The sequence below is a fragment of the Zea mays genome, chromosome 7 (genome assembly GCF_902167145.1).
Source record: "Zea mays cultivar B73 chromosome 7, Zm-B73-REFERENCE-NAM-5.0, whole genome shotgun sequence".
NCBI classification, from domain to species: domain Eukaryota; kingdom Viridiplantae; phylum Streptophyta; class Magnoliopsida; order Poales; family Poaceae; genus Zea; species Zea mays.
This window is the reverse complement of record NC_050102.1, coordinates 166,420,214-166,434,086: the sequence shown is the minus strand read 5'-3', so window position 1 is coordinate 166,434,086 and position 13,873 is coordinate 166,420,214.

Genomic DNA, 13,873 nt, shown 5'->3' with positions numbered 1-13,873 from the left:
TGCCTTCTTTGCATTGTGTCATCTTTTTCCAAGTATACGCATGCCATTGCATAATATGTTGCCTTTTGATAAAGTGATATGGTGCATGTTCTATTTTTCTTGAACTTGTTGAACAATCTTGAACTTTACATCCTTAGAACCTATCTGCACATGCCTAACGTCATCTTAGCACACATGTTAGTCATAGAGTTTTGTGTTGCCATCTAAATCGCTAAAATCATGTATAATCATACATATGGACATGAGAGCATCCGGACTCATCTCCACAATTACAACCACGAAAGTAGTCGCTAAGCTCCACACAACCAATGACTATGCAACAATCACCAATGTTGATTTACATGAGAGCAACCACCTTAGTTCCACAAGTTACAACCAAGAAAGTAGTCGCTAAGCTCCACACAACCAATGACTATGCAACAATCACCAATGTTGATTTACATGAGAGCAGCCACCTTAGTTCCACAAGTTACAACCAAGAAAGTAGTCGCTAAGCTCCACACAACCAATGGCTATGCAACAATTACCAATGTTGATTTTCATGTGAAACACATAGCTAAGTTTCGATCCGAATACATATCAATCATACATTGAGGCATGCTGCAAGAAGAAAACCATAAACATAGATGAAAAGTTATGTAAAGTACCCCCTCCGTCTCAAAATAGTTCTTTCTAGTCCACTTTTTTCCATCCACATTGAAAGGATCACGATGCCCAAGAGGGGGGGTGAATTGGGCTTTTCTAATAATCAACACTAATTAAAACCTAAGCAAGAGCTAAGCAAGAGCTAAGCAAGAGCCCAACTTCACCCCAACTACTAGCACTAAGAATATAATACTAAAAATGCAACAATGCTAAGACAATACTTCAAATACTTGCTAAACAAATACATAATGTAAAGTGCTTGAATTAAGTGCGGAATGTAAAGCAAGGTTTAGAAGACTCCTCCAATTTTTTCCCGAGGTATCGAAGAGTCGGCACTCTCCACTAGTCCTCGTTGGAGCACCCACGCAAGGGTATCGCTCCCCCTTGGTCCTCGCAAGAACCAAGTGCTCACTACGAGATGATCCTTTGCCACTCCGGCGCGGTGGATCCCTCGAGACCGCTTACAAACTTGAGTCGGGTCACCAACAAGATCTTCACGGTGATCACCGAGCTCCAAACGCCACCAAGCCGTCTAGGTGATGCCGATCACCAAGAGTAACAAGCCGTAGACTTTCGCTTGACCAAGAGAAGCCTAATGCAAGTGGTGTGTGCTCTAGGTGGCTCTCGCTAGCGCTAATGAGGAACAAACGCGGATTAAGATTCTCTAATCTCCTCACTAGGCTTTTGGTGCTTGTAATGCTCTAGCAATGTGCTGGAATAAATGTGGAGTGCAAGACATTGAATATGGTGGGTGGAAGGGGTATAAATAGCCCTCACCCACCAACTAGCCCTTACAGGCATCTCACTGCGCAATGGCGCACCGGACAGTCCGGTGCGCCATCGGTGCGCCAACGGTGCGCCACCGGTGCGCCAACGGTCGTTTCCAACGGCTAGTTCTGACAGCTAGCCGTTGGACTCATGGCACACCGGACAGTGAACAGTCACTGTCCGGTGCACACCGGACAGTCCGGTGCGCCACTAAAATTCAACTCTGAAACCTGCGCTCTCGGGTTTCTGTGGAAGGAATGCCTCTGCCCCGGACCAGCCTGGCCCCACCTGGCAGAGGGTGCACCGGACAGTCCGGTGCACACCGGACAGTCTGGTGCCCCAGGGCCAGAAACACTAACTCTTGTTTTTCAGCTGATTTTCAAATCGGTTTTCATTCTAACTTGTGAGTGAGTTCTAGAGTGACACCTAGCACTGTATGTGAGTGTGATTGTGTACCAACACTACACTAGAACTCTCTTGGTCAAACTACTCATCGACAACCCCTCTTTATAGTACGGCTAAAAGAGAATAAAAGACCTAACTAAATCGCGAGTGTCCACATCTCCTTGACACTCGGACTCCGTAGACCTTTGCCTTTTGTTTCGTCGTTTTAGCCGTCGCTTCGAGTTCTTATCTCCGGGATTGTTTTCACCGTTGTAGTACTTATACCTGTCATGCGACCTAACTTACCATTTGTCTCTACAGAACATACGTTAGTCACATATAATATTACGTTGTCATTAATCACTAAAACCAACCAGGGGCCTAGATGCTTTCAATCTCCCCCTCTTTGGTGATTGATGACAACCCTACAAGTTTTGAGAGAGTAGTTTGTTTTGAAGTTTCTGTCAATAGAAAGGATGGTTAGTTATACTCAGTAATCTTTTGACAGAAAGAACGTGTACCATAATAATAAGAGTGAGCGCATACACATCATAAGATTCTTGTTCATATAAAAGTGAAGTTAAATCAATGGAACAAGAACTAGAAGACTGGTGATAAAATATAAGGTGAAAACATAATACACACAGTCAATCATAAGCAACGAGAGTATATATCGAGTTTGTGAGTCAGAAACATCAAGCTAGTACTGAGAGTAGCAAGCACATATATAACATCAAAATGACTCTCTACTAACTCTCTAACTCCCCCTAGCTCTCACAACTCATATCTCTCCCCCTTTGGCGTCAAACACCAAAAGGGTACCCGAACCTAAACATCTGAAGCAACAGGAGGAGGCGGCGGGGGCGCATCCGGTCGCGGTCGAGGCAACAGAGCGAACGTCGGCGGAGGGTCAGAGTCAGTCTCGGATCCAGGATCTGCGGTAGAAGCTGGAGCTGGTACTGACTCGGACTGAGGCCGCGCTGCAGGAGCTACCGGAACAGAAGTGGTCACAGATACTGCCACAACAGTAGTGGTAACAGCAGATGCTGGTGGCACTGGCGGCTGCGGGCAGACAGAGCTGAGAACCGGAGAGGTGAACGCCAAAGTGACCGGCCGGAGCGGAGAGGTACCAACAGGGGGTCCTGACAAAATCGATGGCACAACTGGAGCGTGAAGCGGAGGAGGTGGAGCAGACAGAACCGGAGGTACTGAGACACCAGACTGTTGTAGCATAAGAGCCATGAATGCCCTACTCTCAGCCCGATCCTGAAGTAGCTGCTGCTGAAGCGCATCCTGCCTGTCCTGCATGTTCTGAAACATCGAGAGCATCCTCTCGGATAACCGAGCCTACTCGGCTGCCAGGTGAGCCTGCTGCTGAGTGAGAGTCTGGAGAATCGAAGCAAGAGCAGGGTCCATAGCCTGAGGAGTAGCAGGGGCAGCACTAGAACTCCCAGCCTCATGATCATGTGAGCGTGGAGGCATAGGAGGCGGAGGCGGAGGAGGAACCCCAAAATCATCATCATCATCATCATCATCAGCTGCTGTACCCTGAGTGTCGAACTGACGAAGAGCTGCATCCTCGGCCTGAGAGTCAAAAACAGGAGCAGAAGCTGACACAGGAATCTCAGGCGCAGGACGGTAGAATCCAAAAACGAGGCGTGAGGCCTCAAGTGTGCCCTGAAACCGAGGAGGCTGAATCAGCTGCGCAAAGATGTGACACAAGTAGTGAGCATAAGACAACTGTCGACGAGCACGAATCCCATCCAAAACGGTGTCCTCGATCTCACAAATCAGGAAGTCCACAACGTCAAACTCAGAGTGAGAGACCAGGGCACCAAGGAGCCAGAGCTGTATATGTGTGGTAGCCTCCCTGTATCCCATCCTCGGCAGAAGAGTCCGTCTGATAAGCTCATATAAATACTTGGCTGCTGTAGTAAAATCTGCCGGTGAACGTCACGACCCATCAGAGAAGGGCGGGCGGAACAGAGCCGCGACGTGAGCTGTACCCGGAGCCACACCGCTGTGAGGGCGACGAGGAGGGTCAGAAGTGCCATAGCAGAGGCTGTGAAGACGAGTCGTCGACTCGGGAAATCCAAAGAGCTGGCGGATCTGAGTGGCAGTAATGGTGACATCCTCGCGCTCAAAACGAAACCTCATCCAGTGATGATCCGGGTCAATCCAAACAGAGGCGTAGAAGACTCGTACCCACTCCTCAACATACCTGCCGCTGGTAGTCAAGAGGGTCAGAAGGCCAGGCAGATATGTGAGGTGCGCCTCAGAGTCAGCACCGGCGGCGAGTAGAAAAGCTGGAAGGTCCAAGAGCCGGTGCACTCGCAGAGCTATCTGAGCAGACATCTAGGCTCTGAAAAACGACTCCTGAATACGAGTGCTGAACAGGTCAACTGCTGCAGGGTCCCTCTGAGCTAGTAACCAAGACTCCACGGGTACGTATCTGAACCTACATACCCGTGCCGCTGTAGCACGCTGAAGGTCAAACAGTCTAGGATCCGCAGCAAGAGGTTGTACCTGAGTCTCATCGCGCTCCCGGAAACGAGGTGGAGGGACAGGAGGAGCTGAAGCGGGAGCGGGAGGAGGAGGAGCAGTGGAAGCTGGCGTAGTGGAGGTAGCGGGTATGGCTGTGGTGGTGGATGGTGCAACAGGGGTGACGGGAGCAGGCAGAGTGGGTGGCGGAGTGGAAGCAGTGGGGTGAGTGGAGGAGCGAGGCCGGGAGGCGAGACGACGAACACAGTATGCAATCTGATCTGATGGAGTCTCCGACTGATCTCCAAGCTCGGCCTGCGCAGCGGTTGCTGCAGCTGCTGCCGCTGCACGGGCTGCCCTGTCCGTACGCCGCTTCTTGCGGCCTTCCTGCTGCTCCAAGTAAACTGTCTTGCCCTTGACCTGCCTGAAGGGGCGACGAGGATCCTCATCATCGCCTCCCCCTGGCGCCGACACATTCTTCGTGTGCGGCATCCTGAAGTGATGTCTGGAAAGTTCACACGAGAGGTGACGATCCAGGCAGGACAGGAGACGGCACATAGGCAATCAAGGTCACTGAAATGACAGAAGAGGTGAGCACGTATTAGTCACATAGTCATAAGTATATGAAATGTGAATAAATACATACACAGAGAAATATGGCACAGAAAACACGAGACGAGACGAGACGATCGATAGGTCAAACGGCGTGAAAACGACGTTTGAACGATAAATAGTGTCATAGGAGGTTTGGAATTTGAATTGAGGCACGAAACGACATGGAATTGAGCCGATACTTAACGAATAGGTTTGTATAGCTGTATATGAGTGAAGTGTGTGCTTGGTTTGAATGTAGGCGAAGAAAAAGAGATTTGGACACTCGGCTCGGAAACGATCGCTCGAAACGGGGAATGTGGTGAAATTTAAGCCTGGAATCTCAGATTGGCGTGAAATTTGGCAAGAATGTTACTGGAAGTGTTGTGAAGGTGCCTGAAAAATTTGGGTTCAATTGGAGCATTTTTGGCTGGTTTGGGCATTTCACCGAACACTTGGCGTGCGGTGAATTAAGTTTTGGGAGATTGAGGCAAATTAGGTTGTGAAACCCTCCCAAAGGGAGCTAGTAACCTGCAGGGATACTCAATGAGGACAATTGAACACATTCCACCTTTTGGATTCACTGGATTTGACAGGAATTTGAAAAATGGACAAAGGGTGGAGAATTAGTGCTTTACTGCCTCACAGACTGAGAGCAGGAGAGAAAGAGATAGAGGGAAGGAGAGGGGCGAAGTGCTGCTCACCGGAGAGGAAAAGAGAGGGGCACGAGGTCGCCGGAGAGTCGCCGGTGGGGGGGGGGGGAGGTCGCCGGCGGAGGAGATGGAGACGCCAGAGAGACAGAGAGAAGCACTGGCGGGGGAGAGGAATGGAGCCTCTGGCTCGGTCTCGGGTTGGAGGCCTTTTTTTAAAACGCGATATGGGCGCACCGGACAGTGTACAGTGCCTCTCCGGTGCACACCGGACAGCGCACAGTAGCTGTCCGGTGAACCACCGGACAGCGCACAGGAAAAAGATTTTTTAGCGCGCGGCTGCCGGTGCACCGGACATTGCACAGTGCAGTGTCCGGTGCACACCGGACTGTCCGGTGAGCCCAGACAGAGGGAAGATTGGAAAATTTTGAATTTTTATATCTAATTTCCAATCAAACCAAATCTCAACTTATAATCACACAAAATAACACTTGTTGGGACAGGTATTGGCACCCTCATATACTCTTCAAAATATTTTGCCATAGGCTAGATAATTTTTAGAGAAAATAGGCAAATGGTGAAATTTGCATTTTGGCGAAAATAGGCAAATGGTGAAATTTGCATTTTGGCTTGCACTAGGGGTTTTCATGAGTGATTTGAGTGTTGAATACTCCCCCTTAGTGCAGTACCTCATGCATATTTCAAGAACCAACAATTGCATAACAAGTAAGAATTTAAGTGCTAAAAGCTTAAAACTAAGACTTGTCAAGTTTGATCCGAGTTAAGCTTTTTCACTCGCTTTGTTGGCGGTTATCTCAACTAGGTTAAATCAGCCCTAGATGCAATACAAGGAATTTAAACATGCAATGCAAGCTTGACAACACCATTTGACATTTTACATAAAATTTCTGAGATCAAGAATATTCAGTTCATTTCTCAACATGCAAAAGCGGGTCTTATCAAGAGGCTTAGTGAAAATATCCGCTAATTGATCTTCCGACCTCACTCCTTCTAAAATGATATCTCCTTTAGCAACATGATCTCTAAGGAAGTGATGACAGATATCAATGTGCTTGGTGCGAGAGTGTTGTACAGGGTTATTAGCAATTTTAACAACACTCTCATTATCACACAACAAAGGTACCTTTTCTAGAACTACGCCATAGTCTAGAAGAGTTTGTTTCATATATAAAATTTGTGTGCAACAAGCACCTGCGGCAATGTATTCCGCTTCGGCAGTTGACAAGACAACACTATTTTGCTTTTTGGATGTCCATGAAACTAGTGATCTACCAAGCAGATGGCATCCCCCAGAAGTACTTTTCCTATCAATTTTGCAACCGGCATAATCCGAATCGGAATAGCCAATTAAATCAAAAGTAGCTCCTTTGGGATACCATAGACCAACACTTGTGGTGTGCCTGAGATACCTAAGAATTCTCTTAACAGCGCGAAGATGAGCTTTCTTAGGATTAGATTGAAATCTAGCACACATGCAGACACTAAACATAATATCGGGCCTAGATGCGGTAAGGTACAATAAACTACCAATCATAGAACGGTAGAGAGTTTGATTAACCGGGTTACCTCCCTCATCTAAGTCGAGATGTCCATTTGTAGGCATGGGGGTCTTGATTGGTTTGCACTTCTCCATGTTGAACCTTTTCAACAAGTCTTTGGTATACTTCTCTTGTGAGAGAAAGTTACCATCTTTCATTTGCTTGACTTGAAAGCCGAGGAAGTACGTTAGCTCACCAATCATTGACATCTCGAACTCCTTCGACATCAACTCACCAAATTCCTTGCAATGATAGTCATTTGTCGAGCCAAAGATTATATCATCAACATATACTTGACAAATGAAAATACCACCGTTATGTTTCTTTGTGAAAAGAGTTGTGTCGACGGTCCCGATCTTGAAGCCCTTTTCGATTAGGAAGTCGCGAAGACGCTCATACCAAGCCCTTGGAGCTTGCTTTAGCCCATAAAGCGCCTTGGACAACCTGTAAGCATGGTTAGGATATCTAGGGTCTTCAAATCCAGGCGGTTGCTCAACATATACAAGTTCATTTATGAAGCCATTTAAAAATGCACTTTTTACATCCATTTGATAAAGTTTTATATCATAGCATGATGCATATGCAAGTAGGATACGGATGGCTTCCAGTCGAGCAACCGGTGCAAAGGTCTCTCCAAAATCTAAGCCTTCAACTTGAGAGAATCCCTTTGCAACAAGTCTTGCCTTGTTTCTTACAATCACACCTTGATCATCTTGTTTGTTTCTGAACACCCACTTGGTTCCAATGATTCTTGCATCTTGTGAGGGCTTCTCCAGGGTCCAAACTTCATTACGGGTGAAGTTGTTAAGTTCTTCATGCATGGCATTCACCCAGTACGGATCCTGTAGCGCCTCATCTATACAAGTAGGCTCAACACAAGAAACAAAAGAGTGATGTTCAATAAAAGAAGCATGTTTATGTGATCGAGTAATAACCCCTTGTGAAGGACTCCCGATGATTTGGTTTTGAGGATGAGCTTGAAGTAGTGATGAGTTTCTCCTGTCAACCACTTGGGAAGAAGATCCTGGAGCATCAACATCTTCGGCTTGTACCCTTGCTTGTTCATGAGAGACAAATGTATCTTCATTTGCATGCCTCTCATCTTTTTCATCATCTTGTCGTACATTTGATGAAGAAGGCCTGTCAATGATTTGCACCTCTTCTTCATCTTCTTTTGGTTTGATAGCTCCAATAGGCATGTTCTTCATTGCTTCCCTAAGTGGCTCATTACCTACATCATCAAGATTTTCAAGTGCTCCTTGGGAGCCATTAGTCTCATCAAATTCCACATCATATGTTTCTTCTACCACGCCAGTGGCATGGTTGAATACTCGATATGCTTTGGACTTTAATGAATAACCCAAAAGAAAACCAATATCACAACGTCTTTGAAACTTCCCTAGGTGATGGCGTTTCTTGTAGATGTAGCATTTGCACCCAAACACCCGGAAGAAAGAGACGTCTGGCTTTTTCCCATTTAGCAGTTCATAAGGAGTCTTCGCAAGTAGCCGGTGGGGAAATAGCCTATTTGATGCATAACAAGCAGTGTTGACAGCTTCGACCCAAAACCTCTCCGGTGTGTTATACTCATCAATCATTGTTCTTGAAAGTGTGATCAAGGTCCTGTTCTTCCTTTCAACAACTCCATTTTGTTGAGGTGTGTATGTTGCAGATACTTCATGCTTGATCCCAATTTCATCACAGTACTCATGAATGTTGGTGTTGTCAAATTCTTTGCCATTGTCACTTCTAATCTTCTTGATCTTGCAATCAAATTCATTTTGTGCTTTCTTGGCAAACTTCTTAAATATAGATGCAACTTCAGATTTGTCATGGAGAAAGAACACCCAAGTGTATCTTGAGAAGCCATCAACAATCACTAGACAGTAGAGGTTGCCACCGGCACTTACATAATTTGTAGGTCCAAATAAATCCATATGAAGTAGTTCCAGTGGCCTTGATGTTGACATGAAAGCTTTAGTAGGATGTGTATTAGCAACTTGCTTCCCAGCTTGACATGCACTGCATGGCTTGTCTTTTTCAAACACCACATCCTTTAATCCTCTAACCATATCTTTCTTTAATACCTTCTTGAGTGTGCTCATCCCAACATGTGCAAGCCTCCTATGCCAAAGCCATCCAAGAGAAGCTTTGGTGAAGAGGCAAGTTCTTAAGTCTGCATCTTCTGAAGTGAAATCCACTAAGTAGAGGTTGTTGTATCTAAATCCCTTGAATACCATTGATTCATCATCCATCTTTGTTACAATAACCTCTGTTGGAGTGAATAAGCATTGAAGTCCAAGATCACAAAGTTGACCCACTGATAATAAATTGAAGCTCAAAGGTGCAACTAAGAGAACATTTGATATTGATAGATCATTTGAGATTGCCACCTTGCCAAGTCCTTGCACTTTTCCTTTTGAATTGTCTCCAAATGTGATTTTATCTTGACCATCAACATTTTCATCCAGTGAGGTGAACATCCGTGGGTTGCCTGTCATATGTTGTGTGCATCCACTGTCAATAACCCAATGACTCCCACCGGTCTTGTAGTTCACCTACATCCACAGACAATTCAAGCTTGAGTTTTGAGGGCCCTATATTGCATAGGACCAGTGACTCTCTCAATTAAGGACTTTGCCACCCAGATTTGTCTAGGTCTACTCTTGTTTGGTGGACCTAAGAATGTAACTTTAACCTTTCCATTTGCAACCTTTCTTAGAACATAATGAGCATTGAAAGCAAATGGTCTTGAGTGCTTAGGCAAGGGAGTTGGTGGTTTGGATTTGCAGTTGTGGGCAAAATGACCTTCATTTCCACACTCAAAGCATTTGATAGGCTTGTGAGTCTGCTTTGGCTTGTATTGAGTGGTAGTTTTCTTTTGCACAAAAGCATTGTATCCAATACCACTCTTGTTGTTTTTCATAACAATGTTCATAAGCAGCTCATTTTGGAGGTATTGACCCTTGTTGAACTATTGCACACTTGTTGCAAGATGTTCATTTTCACTTTTTAGTTTCTTGACCTCATTTTTAAGCCTTTGATTATCCACTGCCAACTCATTGTTGAAATCATTGTTCTCAATAGCAACATTTCCTCTAGTAGTTGCATCAGTCAAGTAATTCTTCAATTTTTGGTTGTCTAAAGTCAGGACTTCAACTTTTTCAGTCAATTCAGCATGTAGACTAGTTTGCTCTTCTTGACTCAAATCATCACATGAGGTTGCTACATCAAACTTAACAACAGGGTTAATAGCCTCATGTGTTTTGCAAGATAAAAGTTCATTTTCAACAAGAAGATTGTCATGATCAAATTTAATTTGAGTATAGTCTTCCTTGATCTTTACTAGTCTATTTTGCAACTCCCTATTAGCTTCATTTAATTTGTCATATTTTTCCTTAGCATCTTTTAGGGAGTTTGTGAGCTCATTTATAGTTGATGACATAGTTTTATTCTCTTCTTTTATTTCATCACTAGCCTTTATAACTATGTCATATTTGGCATTTAAAGATTCATTTTCATTTTTCAACCTATCACATTTAGCTTTTGACTTTCTAATGATTTGAGTATATTCTTTAAGCAAGTCAGCTAACTCATCATATGAAGGTGAAGCAAATTCCTCATCACTATCACTATCACTATCATCAGCAATATTAATATCATTTTGTACCTTCCGTTCACCCCTAGCCATGAGGCATAGGTGAGAAGTCGATGATGGCGATGGTGGTGGTGAAGAGAAGTCCCCGGCAATGGCGACAACTTTTTCATCATTCTCTTCTTCACTTGAAGAAGACCCACTTGATGATTCAATGTCGGTGAGCCAGTCACCAACAATATATGCCTTTCCATTCTTCTTCTTGTGGAACCTCTTTTGCTTCCCATCCTTCCTCTTGAAGAATTTCTTTTTCTTCTTTTCATCATCGCTGTCATCTTCTTTCTTGCCCTTGAACTTATTCTTCTTGGGCTTGTTGCATTGATGAGCAAGATGACCAAGCTCACCACAGTTGTAGCAGTCCATCTCAGAAATGGGCTTTCTTTTGTTGGAAAAGAATTTCTTCTTTCTTGAATCAAATTTGATGCCTTCTCTATTTAGCTTCTTCAACATCTTGGTGGTCTTCCTTACCATCAAGGCAATGTTTGCATCAAGGTCATCATCACTTGAGGATTCTTCCTCAACTTGTATTTTTGTTTTTCCTTTTCTTTCATGATTTGCTTTGAGAGCCAAATCCTTTCTTTTGGAAGATGATTCTTCTTTGTCATTGATGTGCATGTACATTTCATGGGCATTGATCTTTCCCAAAATTTGTGTAGGTGTGGTAACTAAAAGATACATTTGATGTAGCACAGTGACAATGTGTCCATATTTGTCTATTGGGAGGACACTGAGAATCTTCCTCACAACATCCGGTTGTGAGATTTGAGTAAGCCCCAATCCATTAACTTCCTCTACAAGAATATTGAGACGTGAGTACATAGCATTTGCATTTTCATTAGTAAGCATTTCAAAAGAATTTAACTTTCTCATGGCTATGTGATATCTTTCCTCACGTTCACTTCTAGTTCCTTCGTGTAGAGCACAAATGTCCATCCACAAATCATGAGCATTTTTATGATTTCTTACTCTATTGAACACATCTTTGCAAAGGCCTCTAAAAAGGGTGTTTTTGGCCTTAGCATTCCATTTCTCATAATTGAACTCATCACCTACAAGATTTGTGGGATCTCTAGGTTCGGGGAATCCTTGTGTGGCGGCTTTATAGACACCAATGTCTATAGCCTCTAAGTATGCTTCCATACGAATTTTCCAATAAGGAAAATCGTCACCATCAAAAACGGGAGGAGGTTCATCCCCGCCGGACATCGTAACTCTAGCGGTTAAGCTAATCTACGAGCAACAAGGCTTTGATACCAATTGAAAGGATCACGATGCCCAAGAGGGGGTGAATTGGGCTTTTCTAATAATCAACACTAATTAAAACCTAAGCAAGAGCTAAGCAAGAGCCCAACTTCACCCCAACTACTAGCACTAAGAATATAATACTAGAAATGCAACAATGCTAAGACAATACTTCAAATACTTGCTAAACAAATACACAATGTAAAGTGCTTGAATTAAGTGCGGAATGTAAAGCAAGGTTTAGAAGACTCCTCCAATTTTTCCCGAGGTATCGAAGAGTCGGCACTCTCCACTAGTCCTCGTTGGAGCACCCGCGCAAGGGTATCGCTCCCCCTTGGTCCTCGCAAGAACCAAGTGCTCACTACGAGATGATCCTTTGCCACTCCGGCGCGGTGGATCCCTCGAGACCGCTTACAAACTTGAGTCGGGTCACCAACAAGATCTTCACGGTGATCATCGAGCTCCAAACGCCACCAAGCCGTCTAGGTGATGCCGATCACCAAGAGTAACAAGTCGTAGACTTTCGCTTGACCAAGAGAAGCCTAATGCAAGTGGTGTGTGCTCTAGAGGTGGCTCTCGCTAGCGCTAATGAGGAACAAACGCAGATTAAGATTCTCTAATCTCCTCACTAGGCTTTTGGTGCTTGCAATGCTCTAGCAATGTGCTGGAATAAATGTGGAGTGCAAGACATTGAATATGGTGGGTGGAAGGGGTATAAATAGCCCCCACCCACCAACTAGCCGTTACAGGCATCTCACTGCGCAATGGCGCACCAGACAGTCCGGTGCGCCACCGGTGTGCCAACGGTGCGCCACCGGTGCGCCAACGGTCGTTTCCAACGGCTAGTTCTGACAGCTAGCCGTTGGACTCATGGCACACCGGACAGTGAACAGTCACTGTCCGGTGCACACCGGACAGTCCGGTGCGATGTCCGGTGCGCCACTAAAATTCAACTCTGAAACCTGCGCTCTCGGGTTTCTGCGGAAGGAATGCCTCTGCCCCGGACCAGCCTGGCCCCACCTGGCAGAGGGTGGACCGGACAATCCGGTGCACACCGGACAGTCCGGTGCCCCAGGGCCAGAAACACTAACTCTTGTTTTTCAGCCGATTTTCAAATCGGTTTTCATTCTAACTTGTGAGTGAGTTCTAGAGTGACACCTAGCACTGTATGTGAGTGTGATTGTGTACCAACACTACACTAGAACTCTCTTGGTCAAACTACTCATCGACAACCCCTCTTTATAGTACGGCTAAAAGAGGATAAAAGACCTAACTAAATCGCGAGTGTCCACATCTCCTTGACACTCGGACTCCGTAGACCTTTGCCTTTTGTTTCGTCGTTTTAGCCGTCGCTTCGAGTTCTTATCTCCGGGATTGTTTTCACCGTTGTAGTACTTATACCTGTCATGCGACCTAACTTACCATTTGTCTCTGCAGAACATACATTAGTCACATATAATATTACGTTGTCATTAATCACTAAAACCAACCAGGGGTCTAGATGCTTTCACACATTCATTCAAATGATAATGAATATAAACATACATGGAAATTATATTCATATGTTACTTAATGAATATATGATTAGTCTAAAACGAATTATATTTTGAGACGGAGGTAGTAATTGGTAACTAAAGTTCATTATAGATGAATAAAGCTAGTAAAACACACCATTTTAAAAAAAACTCGACCTGCGGGGGTAAGATAGCCCCCGGGCATTGTATTAAGAAGAAGACCTTCTCACACAGGTCGAGAAAACTCCCGAACCCCTGCCCCACCCATACACAACGGCATCGAAGCCCATGCGAGAACGATCACGACCGGGGCTGAGCCTTAGACCTGTGCTTTGGCGTGAGATAGATGAGGGGATTTTTTTAACCACAGCCTGAAATTCGCTC